Below are 16,641 nucleotides of genomic sequence, written 5' to 3' on the forward strand. Positions count from 1 at the left end.
TTGTGATTGGGCGTGCAACTGGGATAAACTCATTCACGTCCATCTTTACCCCTGCATCTTTGCATAGCAGGCTAATCAAGCTTAGGTAGGCCAATTTGGCCTCAGTGGATTCCTTGTTTGCAATTGTATAAATTTCAATAGGAATCAACTGATGAATCTCCACCTCCTTCCCTAGCATAAGACAATGAATCATCACTGCTCCCTTAACCGTGACTTTAGATCGGTTGCTGGTTGGGAGTATAGACCGCCCAATGAAATCCAGCCAACCTCTGGCAACCGGTTTAAGATATCCTCTCTTTAACTGGTTTGGGACACCTTTTGAATTGGTAATCCACTTGGTTCCAAGGAGGCATATGTCCTCTAGAACTTGATCCAGCCTTTTATCCTTGGCCATTCTCCTGTTAAAGGATTCTAGATCATCTTGTAGTTGAGGAAGTTTAAGAACTTCTCTCACTTTGTCCAGATGAAAGTAAATAATCTTTCCTCTGACCATAGTCCGGAAGGTGTAGAGGGCGATTCCTTCTAGTCTTTGCTTCTCTGTCATCCACAGATTTACATAAAATTCCTGGACTATGTTTCTTCCAACATGTGTCTCAGGATTAGCCAGGACTTCCCAGACCCTGTTTTAAATCTGCTCTTGGATCTCCGGGTATTCATCTTCTTTCAGATTGAATCTAACTTCCGGGATCACTGATCTTCTACACATAATTTTGAGGTAATGGTCTGCCTGTTCTTTGGTGCAGAAATTCTCATGCATCCAAAGTGGCTTTGGTGCGCCTTCTTTCTTGCCTTTTGAAGTGGTTTATTTTCCTTTGGGTGCCATGAGTTTTGTTTGTTTTGTCTCAGGGATCACGGAAACCACACCAAACTTAGTGCTTTACTTGCCCTCAAGCAAAATAGAAAGAAAGAAGATGAATAGATGGAGAGAAGGATTCCAATGATGAACCAAAGGTTGTGGCCGAATTTATAAAGGGGAGGGAGGGAATGGGTTTGAAAATAAAATAAATAAATAAATAAAAAAGATATGATTGAAAGATATGATTGATAAAAGATAAATATGATATGAAAAAGATGAGATTCTTTTCAAAAATTTAAAAGATATGAAAAAGATATGAGAAAATTAAATTTGAATTTTTGTTTATGCTTCTAGAAAGTGAAAGATAATATGAATTAAAAAAAAGATTTGAAAAGGATTTGAAAAGATGAATGAATTTTTGAAAAAGAGTGGAAAAGATTTGGGAATTAAAAATATTTTATGAGATTATTAATTTTTGAGAATGGAATTTGAAAAATGAATGTTTGTGCTAATTTGATGCAGAAACTTTTGAATTAAAACATGAAAGTTTGAAAAAAAAATTGAATTGAAAACAAAATTACCTCCCCTTAGCTGTTCTGGCATTAAACGCCCAGAATGATATCTATTCTGGAGTTTAACGCCCATCTGGTGGCCATTTTGGGTGTTTAACGCCTAGCCAGGAAACGCCAGAAATCCTTCTTCACGGGGCATTTTCTGAATGCCCAGGATGCTGCCAATTCTGGCGTTTAACGCCCAGATTCCCTCTTTACTGGCGTTTTGATGCCAGTGAGCTCCTTTTCTCTGTGATTTCTCTGCTTTATGTCTTGAACCTCTATTTTCTTGACTTTTTCACTGAAAATATATTAATTAACAAGGAAAACAAAATTAAAAATACTTATCTAACTGTTACAAACATCTAAATTAATAATAAAGGCTGGGTTGCCTCCCAGCAAGTGCTTCTTTACTATCTTTAGCTGGACGTTACTGAGCTTTTAACTTAGTCTCAGCTTTGAGCATTCTTGCTCAACATTGCCTTCAAGATAATGTTTGATTCTCTGTCCATTAACAATGAACCTTTTGTCAGAATCAATATCTTGAAGCTCTACATAACCATATGGTGACACACTTGTAATCACATATGGTCTACTCCACCGGGATTTCAATTTCCCAGGGAACAATCTGAGCCTGGAGTTAAACAACAGGACCTTCTGTCCTACCTCAAAGACTCTAGATGACAGTCTTTTGTCATGCCATCTTTTTGCTTTCTCTTTATAAATTTTAGTATTTTCGAAAGCATTGAGTCTGAATTCCTCCAGCTCATTCAACTGGAGCAATCTTTTCTCTCCAGCCACCTTAGTATCAAGGTTTAGGAACCTGGTTGCCCAGTAGGCTTTATGTTCTAGCTCCACTGGTAGATGACAAGCTTTTCCATACACAAGCTGGTATGGAGAGGTCCCTATAGGAGTCTTGAATGCTGTTCTGTATGCCCACAGAGCATCATCCAGACCTCTTGCCCGATCCTTTCTATGGGCATTTACAGTCCGCTCCAGGATTTGCTTTAGTTCTCTGTTTGAGACTTCAGCCTGCCCATTTGTCTGTGGATGATATGGAGTTGCCACTTTATGGTTAATTCCATATTGGACCAGAGCAGAGTCAAGCTGTTTATTACAGAAATGAGTGCCTCCATCGCTAATCAGTATCCTAGGGACACCGAACCTGCTGAAAATATGCTTCTAGAGGAACTTTATTACTGTCTTAGTATCATTAGTGGGTGTTGCAATTGCCTCTACCCACTTAGATACATAGTCTACTGCCACCAGAATGTAAGTGTTTGAGTATGATGGTGGGAAAGGCCCCATGAAGTCAATACCCCATACATCAAACAACTCAATCTCTAAGATTTCTTGCTGAGGCATGGCATAACCATGAGGCAGATTACCATCCCTCTGGCAACTGTCACAATTACATACAAACTCTCGGGAGTCTCTATAGAGAGTAGGCCAGTAGAAACTACATTGGAGAACCTTGGTGGCTGTTTGCTCACCTCTGAAATGTCCTCCATACTGTGATCCATGGTAATTCCATAGGATCTTCTGTGCCTCTTCTCTAGACACACATCTACGGATCATTCCGTCTGCACACCTCTTAAAGAGATATAGTTCATCCCACAAGTAGTACTTTGCATCAGTAATCAATTTTTTTGTTTGCTGCTTACTGTACTCTTTGGGTATGAATCTTACAGCTTTATAGTTTGCAATGTCTGCAAACCATGGTACTTCCTGAATGGCAAAGAGTTGCTCATCCGGAAAGGTTTCAGAGATCTCAGTAGGAGGGAGGGACGCTCCTGCTACTGGTTCTATCCGAGACAGGTGATCTGCCACTTGGTTCTCTGTCCATTTTCTATCTCTTATTTCTATATCAAACTCTTGAAGAAGCAACACCCATCTTATAAATCTGGGTTTTGAATTCTGCTTTGTGAAGAGATATTTTAGAGCAGCATGGTCAGTGTACACAATCACTTTTGATCCCACTAAATAAGATCTGAATTTGTCAATGGCATAAACCACTGCAAGCAGCTCCTTTTCTGTGGTTGTGTAATTCTTCTGTGCGTCATTCAAAACACGGCTAGCATAATAAATGACGTGCAGAAGCTTGTTATGCCTCTGTCCCAATACTGCACCAATGACATGGTCACTGGCATCACACATTAGTTCGAATGGTAATGTCCAGTCTGGTGCAGAAATAACTGGTGTTGTGACCAGCTTAGCTTTCAGAGTTTCAAATGCCTGCAGACACTCCGTGTCAAAGACAAATAGCGTGTCAGCAGCTAGCAGATTGCTCAGAGGTTTTACAATTTTTGAAAAATCCTTTATAAACCTCCTATAGAATCATGCATGCCACAGAAAGCTTCTGATTCCCTTAACATTGGCAGGTGGTGGTAATTTTTCAATTACCTCTACCTTAGCTTGATCCACCTCTATTCCCTTGTTCGAAATTTTGTGCCCAAGGACAATTTCTTCAGTCACCATGAAGTGACATTTCTCCCAGTTTAAAACCAGGTTGGTCTCTTGGCATCTTTTCAGAACAAGTGCTAGATGATCAAGACAGGAGCTGAATGAGTCTCCAAATACTGAGAAGTCATCCATGAAGACTTCCAGAAATTTTTCTACTATGTCAGAGAATATAGAGAGCATGCACCTCTGAAAGGTTGCAGGTGCATTGCACAGACCAAATGGCATCCTTCTGTAGGCAAAGACTCCAGATGGACATGTGAATGTTGTTTTCTCTTGGTCCTGAGGATCTACTACAATTTGGTTGTAACTTGAATAGCCATCCAAAAAGCAGTAGTACTCATGACCTGCTAGTCTCTCTAGCATCTGGTCTATGAATGGTAAAGGAAAGTGATCCTTTCTGGTGGTTGTATTGAGCCTTCTGTAGTCAATACACATACGCCACCCCGTAACTGTTCTTGTAGGAACCAGTTCATTCTTTTCATTATGAACCACTGTCATGCCTCCCTTCTTGGGGACAACTTGGACAGGGCTCACCCAGGGGCTATCAGAAATAGGATAAATAATCCCAGCCTCCAGTAACTTAGTGACCTCTTTCTGCACCACCTCCTTCATGGCTGGATTTAGCCATCTCTATGGTTGAACCACTGGCTTAGCATCATCCTCCAATAGGATCTTGTGCATGCATCTTGCTGGGCTAATGCCCTTAAGATCACTTATGGACCACCCAAGAGCTGTCTTATGTGTCCTTCGCACCTGAATTAGTGCTTTCTCTTCCTGTGGATTTAAAGCAAAGCTTATGATCACCGGAAAAGTGTCACCTTCTCCCAGAAATGTGTATTTCAGGGATGGTGGTAGTGGTTTGAGCTCGGATTTAGGAGGCTTATCCTCTTTCTGAGGAATTTTCAGAGGTTCTTCTGTTCTCTCTGGTTCCTCCAGATCAGGCTAAACATCTTTAAAAATGTCCTCTAGATCTGATTTGAGACTCTCAGTCATATTGACCTCTTCCACCAAGGAGTCAATAACATCAGCGCTTAGGCAGTCTTTTGGTGTGTCTGGATGCTGCATAGCTTTGACAGCATTCAACTTAAACTCATCCTCATTGACTCTTAAGGTTATCTCTCCTTTTGGACGTCAATGAGGGTTCGTCCAGTTGCTAGGAAAGGTCTTCCTAGAATGAGAGTTGCACTTTTGTGCTCCTCCGTTTCCAGTACTACAAAGTCAGTAGGAAAGGCAAACGGCCCAATCTTGACAATCATGTCCTCAATTATGCCTGATGGGATTTTAATGGAGCCATCAGCAAGTTGGAGGAATATCCAGGTTGGTTTAACTTCATCAGTCAAACCAAGCTTTTTGATAGTGGATGCAGGTATTAGGTTGATACTTGCCCCAAGATCACATAGAGCTGTCTTGGTGCAAGCACCCTCTAATGTGTATGGTATCATAAAGCTTCCGGGATCTTTAAGCTTCTTTGGTAAGCTTTTCAGAATGACTGCACTGCATTCTTCAGTGAGAAAAACTTTTTCAGTTTCTCTCCAATCCTTCTTATGACTTAAGATCTCTTTCATGAACTTAGCATAAGAGGGTATTTGCTCAAGTGCCTCTGCAAACAGAATCTTTATTTCAAGAGTCCTGAGATAGTCTGCAAAGCGGACAAATTGTTTATCCTGTTTCACTTGGTGGAGTTTTTGAGGATAAGGCATCTTGGCTTTATATTCTTCAACCTTAGTTGTTGCAGGTTTATTTCCTACAGAAGTGCTTGGAGAAGCCTGCTTAAGGGGGTTGTTATCATCACTTGCAAGTGTCTGACCCCTTTGTGGCGTTTGAACGCCAGAATTGGGGGTTGCATGGGTGCCAGATTGCCACCTTTTTCTGGCGTCTGGACACCAGAATTGGCCATCCCTTGGGCGTTTAACGCCACTTTTTCACCCTTTTCTGGCGTTTGAACGCCAGAATCATTCCTCTCTGGGCCCTTACTATCCTCAGAGGGATTTTGGGCAGTAGTTTGGTTATCCTTTGTCAGTTGTTCCTTTCTTGGATTCCTGCTACCTTGGATTGATACATTCAGTGTTTTTCCACTCCTTAATTGAACAGCTTGGCATTCTTCTGTTATCTGTTTAGAGAGCTGCTGTCTTGTCTGATCCAATTGTGCTTCAATATTTTGGTTCACATTTTTAGTGTCTTGGAGCATCTCTTTGAATTCTGCAAACTATTTTGTTATAATAAGCAATTGCTGATTGAGTTCAGCAACTTGTTCTTGAGGACTAAGTTCAGTAGATACTGCTTTAGCCTCTTCTTTTAGGGAGACTCACTGCTTAAGTACAGATGCTGATTTCTAGCAAATGTATCAATGAGCTCTTGAGCCTCTTCAATTGTCTTTCTCATGTGTATAGATCCACCAGCTGAGTAGTCTAGAGATGTTTGAGCTTTTTTTGTAAGCCCATAGTAGAAGATGTCTAACTGCACCCACTCTGAAAATATTTCAGAGGGGCATTTCCATAGCATCCCTCTGTACCTCTCCTAGGCATTATAAAGAGATTCATTATCCTCTTGTTTAAAGCCTTGGATGTCTAGCCTTAGCTGTGTCATCCTTTTTGGAGGAAAATATTGATTCAGGAATTTGTCTGATAACTGTTTTCAAGTTTTTATGCTTGCTGTGGGTTGGTTATTTAACCACCTCTTAGCATGATCTTTTATAGCAAATGGAAACAGTAGTAATCTGTAGACATCTTGATCTACTTCCTTATTACATACTGTGTCAGCAATTTGTAAGAACTGTGTCAGAAACTCAGTAGGTTCTTCCTGTGGAAGACCGGAATACTGGCAATTTTGCTGCACCATGACAATGAGTTAAGGATTTAGCTCAAAACTGCTTGCTTTGATGGGAGGTATACAGATACTACTCCCGTATGCAGCAGTAATGGGGTTAGCATATGACCCCAGAGTCCTACTGGACTGTTCATTTCCACTTAAGTCCATGATGGAGAAAAGGGAATTAATATGAATTGCAAATAAATTATATTTTTATTTTTATTTTATTTAATTAAAAACAACCGAATAAAAAAAATAAGATGAAATAAAGTAATTGGAAAATAAAATATAAGTTTCGAAAATTAAATTAATTAATTAATTAAGAAAATTCGAAAAACTTTGGATATGATTTTTGAAAAAAATTTTGAATTTTGAAATTTTAAAATTAAGATAAGATAAAGAAAAAATTTTAAAATAAAAATATGAAAATTTTTTTGAAATTTTTGAAAATTCAATTAAATAGAGAGAAAAATACTTTTGAATTTAATGAGAAAAGAGAAAAATAATAAAATGACACCAAACTTAGAATTTTTAGATCAAAGCAAAGAAAACAAACAGGAAAACTTTGAATATCAAGATGAACACTAAAAGCAACTTTTTGAAAAATTTTTAAGAAAACAAAAACACAAAGGACACCAAACTTAAAAATTTTTTATACTTTGAACACTAATAATTCGGAAAAAATGAAAGAAAAATAAAATCATGCAATTGACACCAAACTTAAAATATGAAACTAAACTCAAACAGAAGACTAAATTATGAAGTTATTGGTTTTGAAAATTTTCGAAAATTATTTAGAAAGATAAAATAAGGATTTTAAAATTTTAACCAAAAAAAATAGAAGAATCAATTTTAGTGACTCTAAACCAAAAAAGAAATTTTTTTCCTAATCTAAGCAACAAAATAAACCGTCAGTTCTCCAAAACTAACCAGCAAAACTAACCAGCAAGTGCACTGGGTCGTCCAAGTAATACCTTACGTGAGTAAGGGTCGATCCGACAGAGATTGTCGGTTTGAAGCAGCTATGGTTATTTTATAAATCTTAGTCAGGAGATTAATGATAAGAGTGATTGTATTTATGAAAAATAAATAATGTAAAATAAATGGTACTTGTAATTCAGTAATAAGAAATAGGTTGAGGTTCCAGAGATGCTCTGTCATCTGAATCTCTGCTTTCCTACTGTCTTCTTCTCCAAACACGCATGGCTTCCCTCAATGGCAGGCTGTATGATTCTCTCGGATGAAAACAAATCCATATGCGCTGTCACTACACGGCTAATCATCTGTCGGTTCCCGCTAGCATCGGAATAGGACCATTGTCCTTTTGCACACTGTCACTGCGCCCAACATTCGCAAGTTTGAAGCTCGTCACAGTCATCCCTTCTCAGATCCTACTCGGAATACCACAGACAAGGTTTAGACTTTCCGGATCCCAGAAATGCTGTCAATGGTTCTAGCCTATACCACGAAGGTTCTAACCTCCGGACTTGGTCCGTGGATCAGAAACCCATGAGATACGCACTCAAGCTGTCGCCCAATGACTACGTTGAGCTCAAATAGAACGGAGTGGTTGTCAGGCACGCGTTCATAGATGTGAGAATAATGATCAGTGTCACGGATCATCATCTTCTCCGATTGAAGTACGAGTGAATATCTTAGAATAGAATCAAGCATGATTGAATAGAAAACAATAGTAATTTCATTAATCCATTGAAACACAGCAGAGCTCCTCACCCCCACCTATAGGGTTTAGAGATTCATGCTGTGAGAAATACAATATGAAGTGTAAAAATGTCATAAGTTCTCAAATGAATCTCTAAAAGTAGTTTTTATACTAGACTAGTAACCTAAGTTTACAGAAATTGAGTAACTAAGTGCAGATAGTGCAGAAATTCACTTCTGGGGCCCACTTGGTGTGTGCTTGGGCTGAGCTTTGGAGCTTTTTTCGTGCATAGGCTGTTCCTGGAGTTAAACGCCAGCTTTGGTGCCAGTTTGGGCGTTTAACTCCAATTTTGGTGCCAGTTTGGGCGTTTTACGTCAGAATTTTTAGGCTGATTTTGAACGCCAATTTGAGCCATCAAATCTCGAGTAAAGTATGGACTATTATATATTGATAAAAAGCCCAGAATGTCTACTTTCCAACGCAATTAAGAGCGTGCCAATTAGGCTTCTGTAGCTCGAGAAAATCTATTTCGAATGCAGCAGGGTCAGAATCCAACAGCATCTGCAGTCTTTTTTCAGCCTCTGAATCAGATTTTTACTCAGGTCTCTTAATTTCAGCCAGAAAATACCTGAAATCACAGAAAAATACATAAACTCATAGTAAAGTGCAGAAATATAATTTTTGAATAAAAACTAATAAAAATATGATAAAAACTAACTAAAATATACTAAAAACTATGTAAAAACAATACCAAAAAGGGTATAAATTATCCGCTCATCATAGCCTCTTTAGTTTTGTTTCTCAAACTACAGGCTATATTATGTCAAGTAATTATTGCAGCTTGATCTCCTTTCAAAGTTGCATACCTTTTTTATTAGTTAAAAAATTCAAAATAGAAAACTTAGTGGACACAAAAGATGAAATGTCATTTAAGGTCTTCCTAAGATAACATTGTAAGCAGTTGAATCTTTGAGAACAACAAACTCTGCCTAGACCACTTTCATCATTAAACCTTCTCCAAAAGATATTAACAAATTAATAACCCCATCAGGTTTTATAAAATGATCACCTAAACCATGACTTTGGTTAAGTGAGGTTTCAAATGATATTCCTTCAAGTCCAATGCATCATATGCATTACAGAAAAGCAAGTTTGAATCTATGCTGCTATTGATGCGTGAACATCTTTCCTATCTTTTCCTAGTGAATTTGCATTTAATTTGTTGAGTTTAATTAAGAATTAATTATCTTTTAGCCACTATGGATGCTACTTTGAGTCTTGTGCAATTTTGTTTATTTTAGGTAGCATTCAGCTGGATTTGATGGAGTTTCTGCAATACAAGAGTTAAAGGAGATACTAGCGAGGAGCAACACGTACGCGTGACTGACGCGTACGCGTGATTTGGAGCTTTCCAGAGTGACGCGTCCGTGTGACTAACTCGTACATGTGACACGCGAAGAAGACCATTGACGCGTACGCGTGATTGACACGTACGCGTGACAAGCGCCACGTGCAGAAAACGCAGAAAAACGCTGGGGCGATTTCGACTGCTGTTTTGACCCAGTTTCCAGCCCAAAAACACATATTAGAAGCTGCAGAATGGACGAAACAAGTGGTCCCCATCCATCAACTGAAGACTTGCTGATTATTTAATTAATTCTGATTTAAATTCAATTCTTATATTTTTAGGAAAAGATATTATTTTAATTTTAGAAGATAGATTTTAAATTAATTAGGATTAGATATAAAAGGGGATTGGAATTATTCCACAAGGGGGGATTCCATTCCAAACTACCAAAATACATTTTATCAGAATCCTTATTTTCTTCTCTGAACCATAAGCAACTAATCCTCCATTGTTAAGGTTAGGAGCTCTGTCTAGTTGTATGGATTGATTTTATTACTTTTTCTATTTTAATTCATGTATGGATTTACAATTTAAGAATTGTTTTCGTTCTTTATCTTATGAATTTGGGTGGAACGGAAGTATGACCCTCTTTCTACTTGAGTTCTTGTATAACTTAGAAAAGCTCTTTACTTGAACAACAGCTTGAAAACAACTTCTCCTAAACTTCTAATTATCTGGACTTAACGGATACGTGACATATAATCCTTTTATTTTTGGGTAATTAGAGTTTTGTGGCATAATAACTGGAAGTAAACTTCACCCTCTAATTGGAATTAATTGACCAAGGAATTGGCAGTTGATGAGAATTAGAGGAGACTAGAAAGGTCTAAGGAATTAGGGTCTAGTCACATATAGTTTGCCATAAATTAAATCCTACATAATTAAAATAGTTAGTAAGAAAAGTTAATCTGGAAAAATAGATAACTCTGAAACCTTAACTGCTTTCTCCATATTTTATTCCCAACTTATCTGCTTTACTATTTTAATTTCTAAACTATTGTTTAATGCTCTTTGAATATTCAAACACTCTTTTCTATTTGTCTAACTAAGCTTATCAATCAATCATTGTTGCTTGATTCATCAATCCTCATGGGATCGACCCTCACTCACCTGAGGTATTACTTGGTACGACCCGGTGCACTTGCCGGTAAGTTTGTGGATTAGAAATTCTGCACTAAGTTTTTGGTGTCATTGCCGGGGATTGACTGTGATTAACAACTATCAGTTGTTTGATTGCTTAGATTAGGCGTTTTAGTTTTAATTTTATTTAAATTTTGCCTTATTATTTTCGAAATTTTCTTTAATAATAGTATTAATATTTTTCCTTAATTTCTAAAATTAAGTTTGGCATTATCTTGTAAATTTATTTTAATTTTTCTGTTTATTTTTCCTGTTAATTTTCAAATTTTTTTATTTAAGTTTAGTTATTATTTTCAAATTTTTTTATTTATTTAGTATTTTTATTTTATTTCTCTACACAAGTTACCTCACTGGGAGTTCTCTGCACTCTGACGTAGAGAATCCCATCTTTTCTTATTTTTTGTCTGTTTATGAGTAGGAACAGGGACAAGAAACCTCTGTTAGACTTTGACCCTGAAACTGAAAGGACTTGTAGGCAACGTTTACAACAAGCAAGACTTTACAAGGCTGTAGAGTCCACTATGGATCCTAATAATGCTGTTAATGCCAATGTGGCAAATCCGAATGAGAATGATCAACAAAGAAGAGTGCTTGGCTCTTATTCTACTCCTACTGCATATCTTTATGGAAAGAGCATTGTGGTACCTCCTATAGCTACGAACAACTTTGAGTTGAAGCCACAATTGGTCACCCTGGTGCAACAAAACTGCCAGTATCATGGTCTTCCCCATGAAGACCCAAATCAATTTATCTCTGATTTTCTACAGATATGTGATACTGTGAAGACAAATGGAGTGAATCCTGAGGTGTACAGACTCATGCTCTTCCCGTTTGCTCTGAGTGATAAAGCAAAGCTATGGCTAGATTCCTAACCAAAGGAGAGTTTGGATACTTGGGACAAGGTTGTTACTGAGTTTCTTATTAAATTTTTCCCACCAAAGAAGCTGACTAAGCTTAGGTTAGAGGTTCAGACTTTCAGGCAGAAGAAGGGTGAAACTCTTTATGAGGCTTGGGAGAGATACAAGCTACTGACTAGGCAATGCCCTCCGGATATGTTCTCCAAATGGACCCAACTAGATATCTTTTATGAAGGCCTGGGTGAGATGTCCAAGATGAGCTTAGATACTTCTGCAGGTGGTTCATTGCACAAGAAGAAGACACCATAGGAGACTATTGAGCTTATTAAATTGGTGGCTAGCAACCAATATTTATATTCATCTAACAGGAATCCTGTGAACTCTGAGACTCCTCAGAAGAAGGGTGTTATGGAAGTAGAAACTCTTAATCCTCTTCTTGCTCAGAATAAGCTTATGTCTCAGCAAATAAATCTACTTACTCAGCAGATGGGTGGCATGCAAGTCTCGGCTATCAACACCCAAAATCCACCTCAAGAGGCATCCTATGACATGGCAGATAACTTTGTGCAAAATGATAATTATGATTATGCTCAAGCCTCTTCTGAACAAGTCAATTACATGGGGAGTGGTCCTAGAAATCCCAACAATGATCCATATTCTAAGACATACAATCAAGGGTGGAGAAATTACCCAAATTTTGGGTGGAGAGACCAACCTCAGAGACCGCAGAACTTCAACAATAATTCTCAGGGCAGCTTCCAACAGAGCAATTACAATAACCGCCAATTTCAGTCTAAGCAACAACAACCACTTCAGCTGGAAAACTCTAAATCCCAAGAAGATTCTAATTGGGAGATGATAAGGAGTTTTATGTAGGAAACCAGAGCCTCCATTAAGAATTTAGAGGTGCAAATGAGCCAACTAAGCAAGCAGATACCTGAGAGGTCTGCAAGTACATTTCCAGGTGATACAGTGGTGAACCCAAGAGAAGATTGCAAGGTTATCCAATTGAGAAGTGGTAAAGTAGCTGGCTCTGAGACCAAGGCCAATGAAGAGCTAGTTGAAAAGGAAGCTCCAGAGGAAAAAAAGGGAGAAGTGGAGCACGCCCCTCCAAAACATGCAGACAACCTGTTCCCTGACTCTATTGACACTTATCCCACCTTGCCAAAGGCTCCTGAATACAAGCCAAAATGCCATATCCTCAGAGCTTCAGAAGGCTTCCAAAGAAAAGCAATTTTCTAAATTTTTAGATGTTTTCAAGAAGTTACAGATTAACATTCCTTTTGCAGAGGCCCTTGAGCAAATGTCTCTCTATGCTAAATTTATGAAAGAGTTGTTGACCCATAAGAGGAATTGGAAGGAACAAGAGGCAGTGGTGTTAACCAAGAATGTAGTGCCATTATTCAACACAACCTTCCTGAGAAGATGCCAGACCCAGGGAGCTTTGTCATTCCTTGCACCATTGGAGATATCACCATTCAGAGAGCTTTATGTGATCTTGGAGCTAGCATCAATCTAATGCCACTTTCAGTGATGAAAAAGCTTCAAATTGAGGAGGTAAAACCCACTCGTTTCTCTCTTCAACTTGCTGATTTTTCTATTAAATAACCTATGGGTGTTGTTGAGGATTTACTTATTAAAGTAGGACCATTTATTTTCCCTGTTGACTTTGTTATATTAGACGTGGAAGAGGAGGTAAAATCCTCTATTATACTTGTAGACCCTTTTTAGCTACAGGTAGAGCTCTTATTGATGTGCAAAAGGGTGAATTAACCCTGAGGATCAATGAAGAACAGGTGGTCCTTAATGTTTTTGAAGCTCTCAAGCACCCTAATGATTCTGAAGGGTGTATGAAAATAGATGTTATTGAACCACTTGTTCAAGAGGTACTGGAAGCTGAGATACTGGATGACATTCTGGATCCTATTTCTGAGTAAGAATTAGTTGAAGTTGATGATTCACCACCCCAGAAGGCTGAAGTCCACATGCCTAAAGCAGAGGAGGAAGCCCCCAAGCTTGAGCTTAAATATTTACCTCCTTCTCTGAAATATGTGTTCTTGGGTGAAAATGATTCCTATCCAGTGATTATTAGCTCTTCCCTGAAGTCTGAAGAGGAAGAGGCGCTTATTTCAGTGCTCAGGAGCCATAAAACAGCTCTTGGGTGGACCATTAGTGACTTGAAAGGGATTAGTCCAACCAAGTGTATGCACAAGATCCTCCTTGAAGATGATGCTAAATCAGTTGTGCAACCACAAAGGAAACTCAATCCAACTATGAAAGAGGTGGTCCAAAAAGAGGTAATGAAATTATGGGAAGCAGGTATTATTTACCCTATTTCTGACAGTCCTTGGGTAAGTCCTGTGCAGGTAGTTCCCAAGAAAGGAGGGATGACAGTGATCAAGAATGAAAAGAATGAGCTTATTCCTACAAGAACAGTCACAGGATGGAGAATGTGCATAAACTACAGGAGGCTCAACACTGCTACAAGGAAGGATCATTTCTCCTACCTTTCATTGATCAGATGCTTGAGAGGTTAGATGGTCATGCTTTTTATTGTTTTCTAAATGGATATTCTGGATATAATCAGATTGCAGTGGACCTTCAAGATCAAGAGAAGACAGCATTCCCATGCCCCTTTGGAGTATTTGCCTACACGAGAATGCCATTTGGACTTTGTAATGCTCCAGTAACTTTTCAGAGGTGTATGCTTTCAATTTTTTCTGACATGGTTGAAAAGTTCATTGAGGTATTTATGGATGACTTTTCTGTTTTTGGTAATTCTTTTGAAACCTGCCTTAAGCATTTATCTCTTGTCTTGAAACGGTGTCAAGAATCAAACCTTGTTTTGAATTGGGAAAAATGCCATTTTATGGTCACAGAAGGCGTTGTTCTTGGACACCGAATTTCAAGTAAGGGGATTGAAGTTGACAGAGCAAAGGTGGAGGTAATTGAAAAATTACCACCCCAACTAATGTTAAGGCAGTTAGGAGTTTCTTGGGTCATGCAGGATTTTATAGGAGATTTATAAAGGACTTTTCTAAAATTTCTAAACCATTGAGAAACCTGTTGGTTGTTGATGTTCCTTTTGTCTTTGATTCTGATTGTCTGCATGCTTTTGAAACTCTGAAAGTAAACCTTACCTCTGCTCCCATTATAGCTCCCCCTGACTTGGATTTACAATTTGAATTGATGTGTGATGCCAGTGATTTTATAGCTGTTTTAGGACAGAGGCATGGTAAGCTTGTACATGTCATTTACTATGCCAGTCGTGTATTAAATGATGCCCAAAAGAATTACACAACTACAGAAAAGGAATTATTAGCTGTTGTGTATGCTGTTGATAAGTTTAGGTCTTATTTACTTGGTTCTAAGGTTATTGTTTATACTGACCATGCTGCTTTGAAGTACCTTCTAACCTAACAGGATTCTAAACAAAGATTAATCAGATGGGTGTTGCTCCTTCAAGAGTTTGATATTGAGATAAAAGACAGGAAAGGGTCAGAAAATCAAGTAGCTGACCATCTTTCCAGAATTGAGCCTGAAGTAGGAGTACAACCACCCACATTTGGATGTGCAATTGTTCCTAATTCAGCAGGATCCATGGTTTGCAGACATTGCAAATTATCAGGCCATGAATTTTATTCCAAAGGTGTACAATAGACAACAAGTAAAGACGCTATTGACTGATGCAAAGTACTACATTTGGGAGGAACCGTACCTTTTTAAAATGTGTTCAGATGGTATAATTCGAAGATGTGTCCCAGATGAAGAAACACAGCAGATTCTTTGGCACTGTCATGGTTCTGATTATGGAGGCCACTTTGGTGGTGAAAGGATAGCTACAAAGGTCCTTCAGAGTGGGTTCTACTGGCCGACTCTCTTCAGGAACTCAAGAGAATTTGTAAAGCACTGTGACAGATGTGAAAAGGCCACAAATCTTCCTGCCAACCATGAAATGCCACAGCAAGGGATCCTTGAGGTTGAGTTGTTTGATGTGTGGGGTATTGATTTCATGGGACCTTTCCCACGCTCACATTCAAACAACTATATTCTAGTGGCAGTTAATTATGTGTCCAAGTTGGTGGAAGCTGTGGCTCTACCCACCAATGATGCCAAGGTGGTAATGAGCTTTCTTCATAGATATATCTTTAGCTGGTTTGGTGTCCCAAGGACACTCATTAATGATGGAGGAAGTCACTTTTGTAACAGACAGCTGGACTCTCTTCTGCAGAGATATAGAGTCCGTCATAAAGTGGCAACCCCTATCACCCTCAGATAAGTGGACAGGTTGAAGTTTCCAACAGGGAACTTAAGAGGATTCTAGAGAAGACCGTTAGTATTTCAAGAAAGGACTGGTCTAGGAAGCTTAATGATGCTCTCTGGGCATACCGGACAGCGTACAAGACTCCCATTGGCATGTCCCCTTATCAGTTGGTCTATGACAAAGCCTGTCACTTACCAGTTGAGCTGGAGCACAAAGCTTACTGGGAAATCAGGTATCTGAATCTTGATTCAGAAGCTGCAGGAATTAAGCGAATGCTTCAGTTGAATGAGCTTGATGAATTCAGATATTCAGCCTATGAGAATGCCAAGCTCTATAAGGAAAGAACCAAGCTACTTCATGACAAGAAGATTGCCATCAGAGTCTTTGAGCCAGGACAGAGAGTACTTCTATATAATTCAAGGCTCAAATTCTTTCCCGGAAAGCTGAAATCCCGGTGGTCAGGACCGTTTGTGGTTACCAGAACTTCACCATATGGTCATGTGGAAATACAGGAAGAGAATTCTGACAGAAAATTTACAGTGAATGGCCAGAGGTTGAAGAACTATCTAGGAGGCGAGATTGATCGCCAGAGGTCTACTCATCTGCTGAATTAGCAGAACTGACCGTCAAGCTAGTGACGTTAAAGAAGCGCTTGTCGAGAGGCAACCCGATAATTTCATATCCTTAGTTA

General features: G+C 38.7%; 1 non-coding gene across 1 annotated transcript; it reads right to left on the bottom strand.

Annotated features, from left to right (window-relative positions):
- Positions 1–11,779: 11,779 nt before the first annotated feature.
- Positions 11,780–11,886, bottom strand: LOC112731384 (small nucleolar RNA R71). Its single transcript, XR_003167164.1, has one exon. It is a non-coding gene; the product is annotated as a small nucleolar RNA R71 (small nucleolar RNA).
- Between the last annotated feature and the right edge of the window lie 4,755 nt (positions 11,887–16,641).

The sequence above is a fragment of the Arachis hypogaea genome, chromosome 12 (assembly GCF_003086295.3).
Source record: "Arachis hypogaea cultivar Tifrunner chromosome 12, arahy.Tifrunner.gnm2.J5K5, whole genome shotgun sequence".
NCBI lineage: Eukaryota > Viridiplantae > Streptophyta > Magnoliopsida > Fabales > Fabaceae > Arachis > Arachis hypogaea.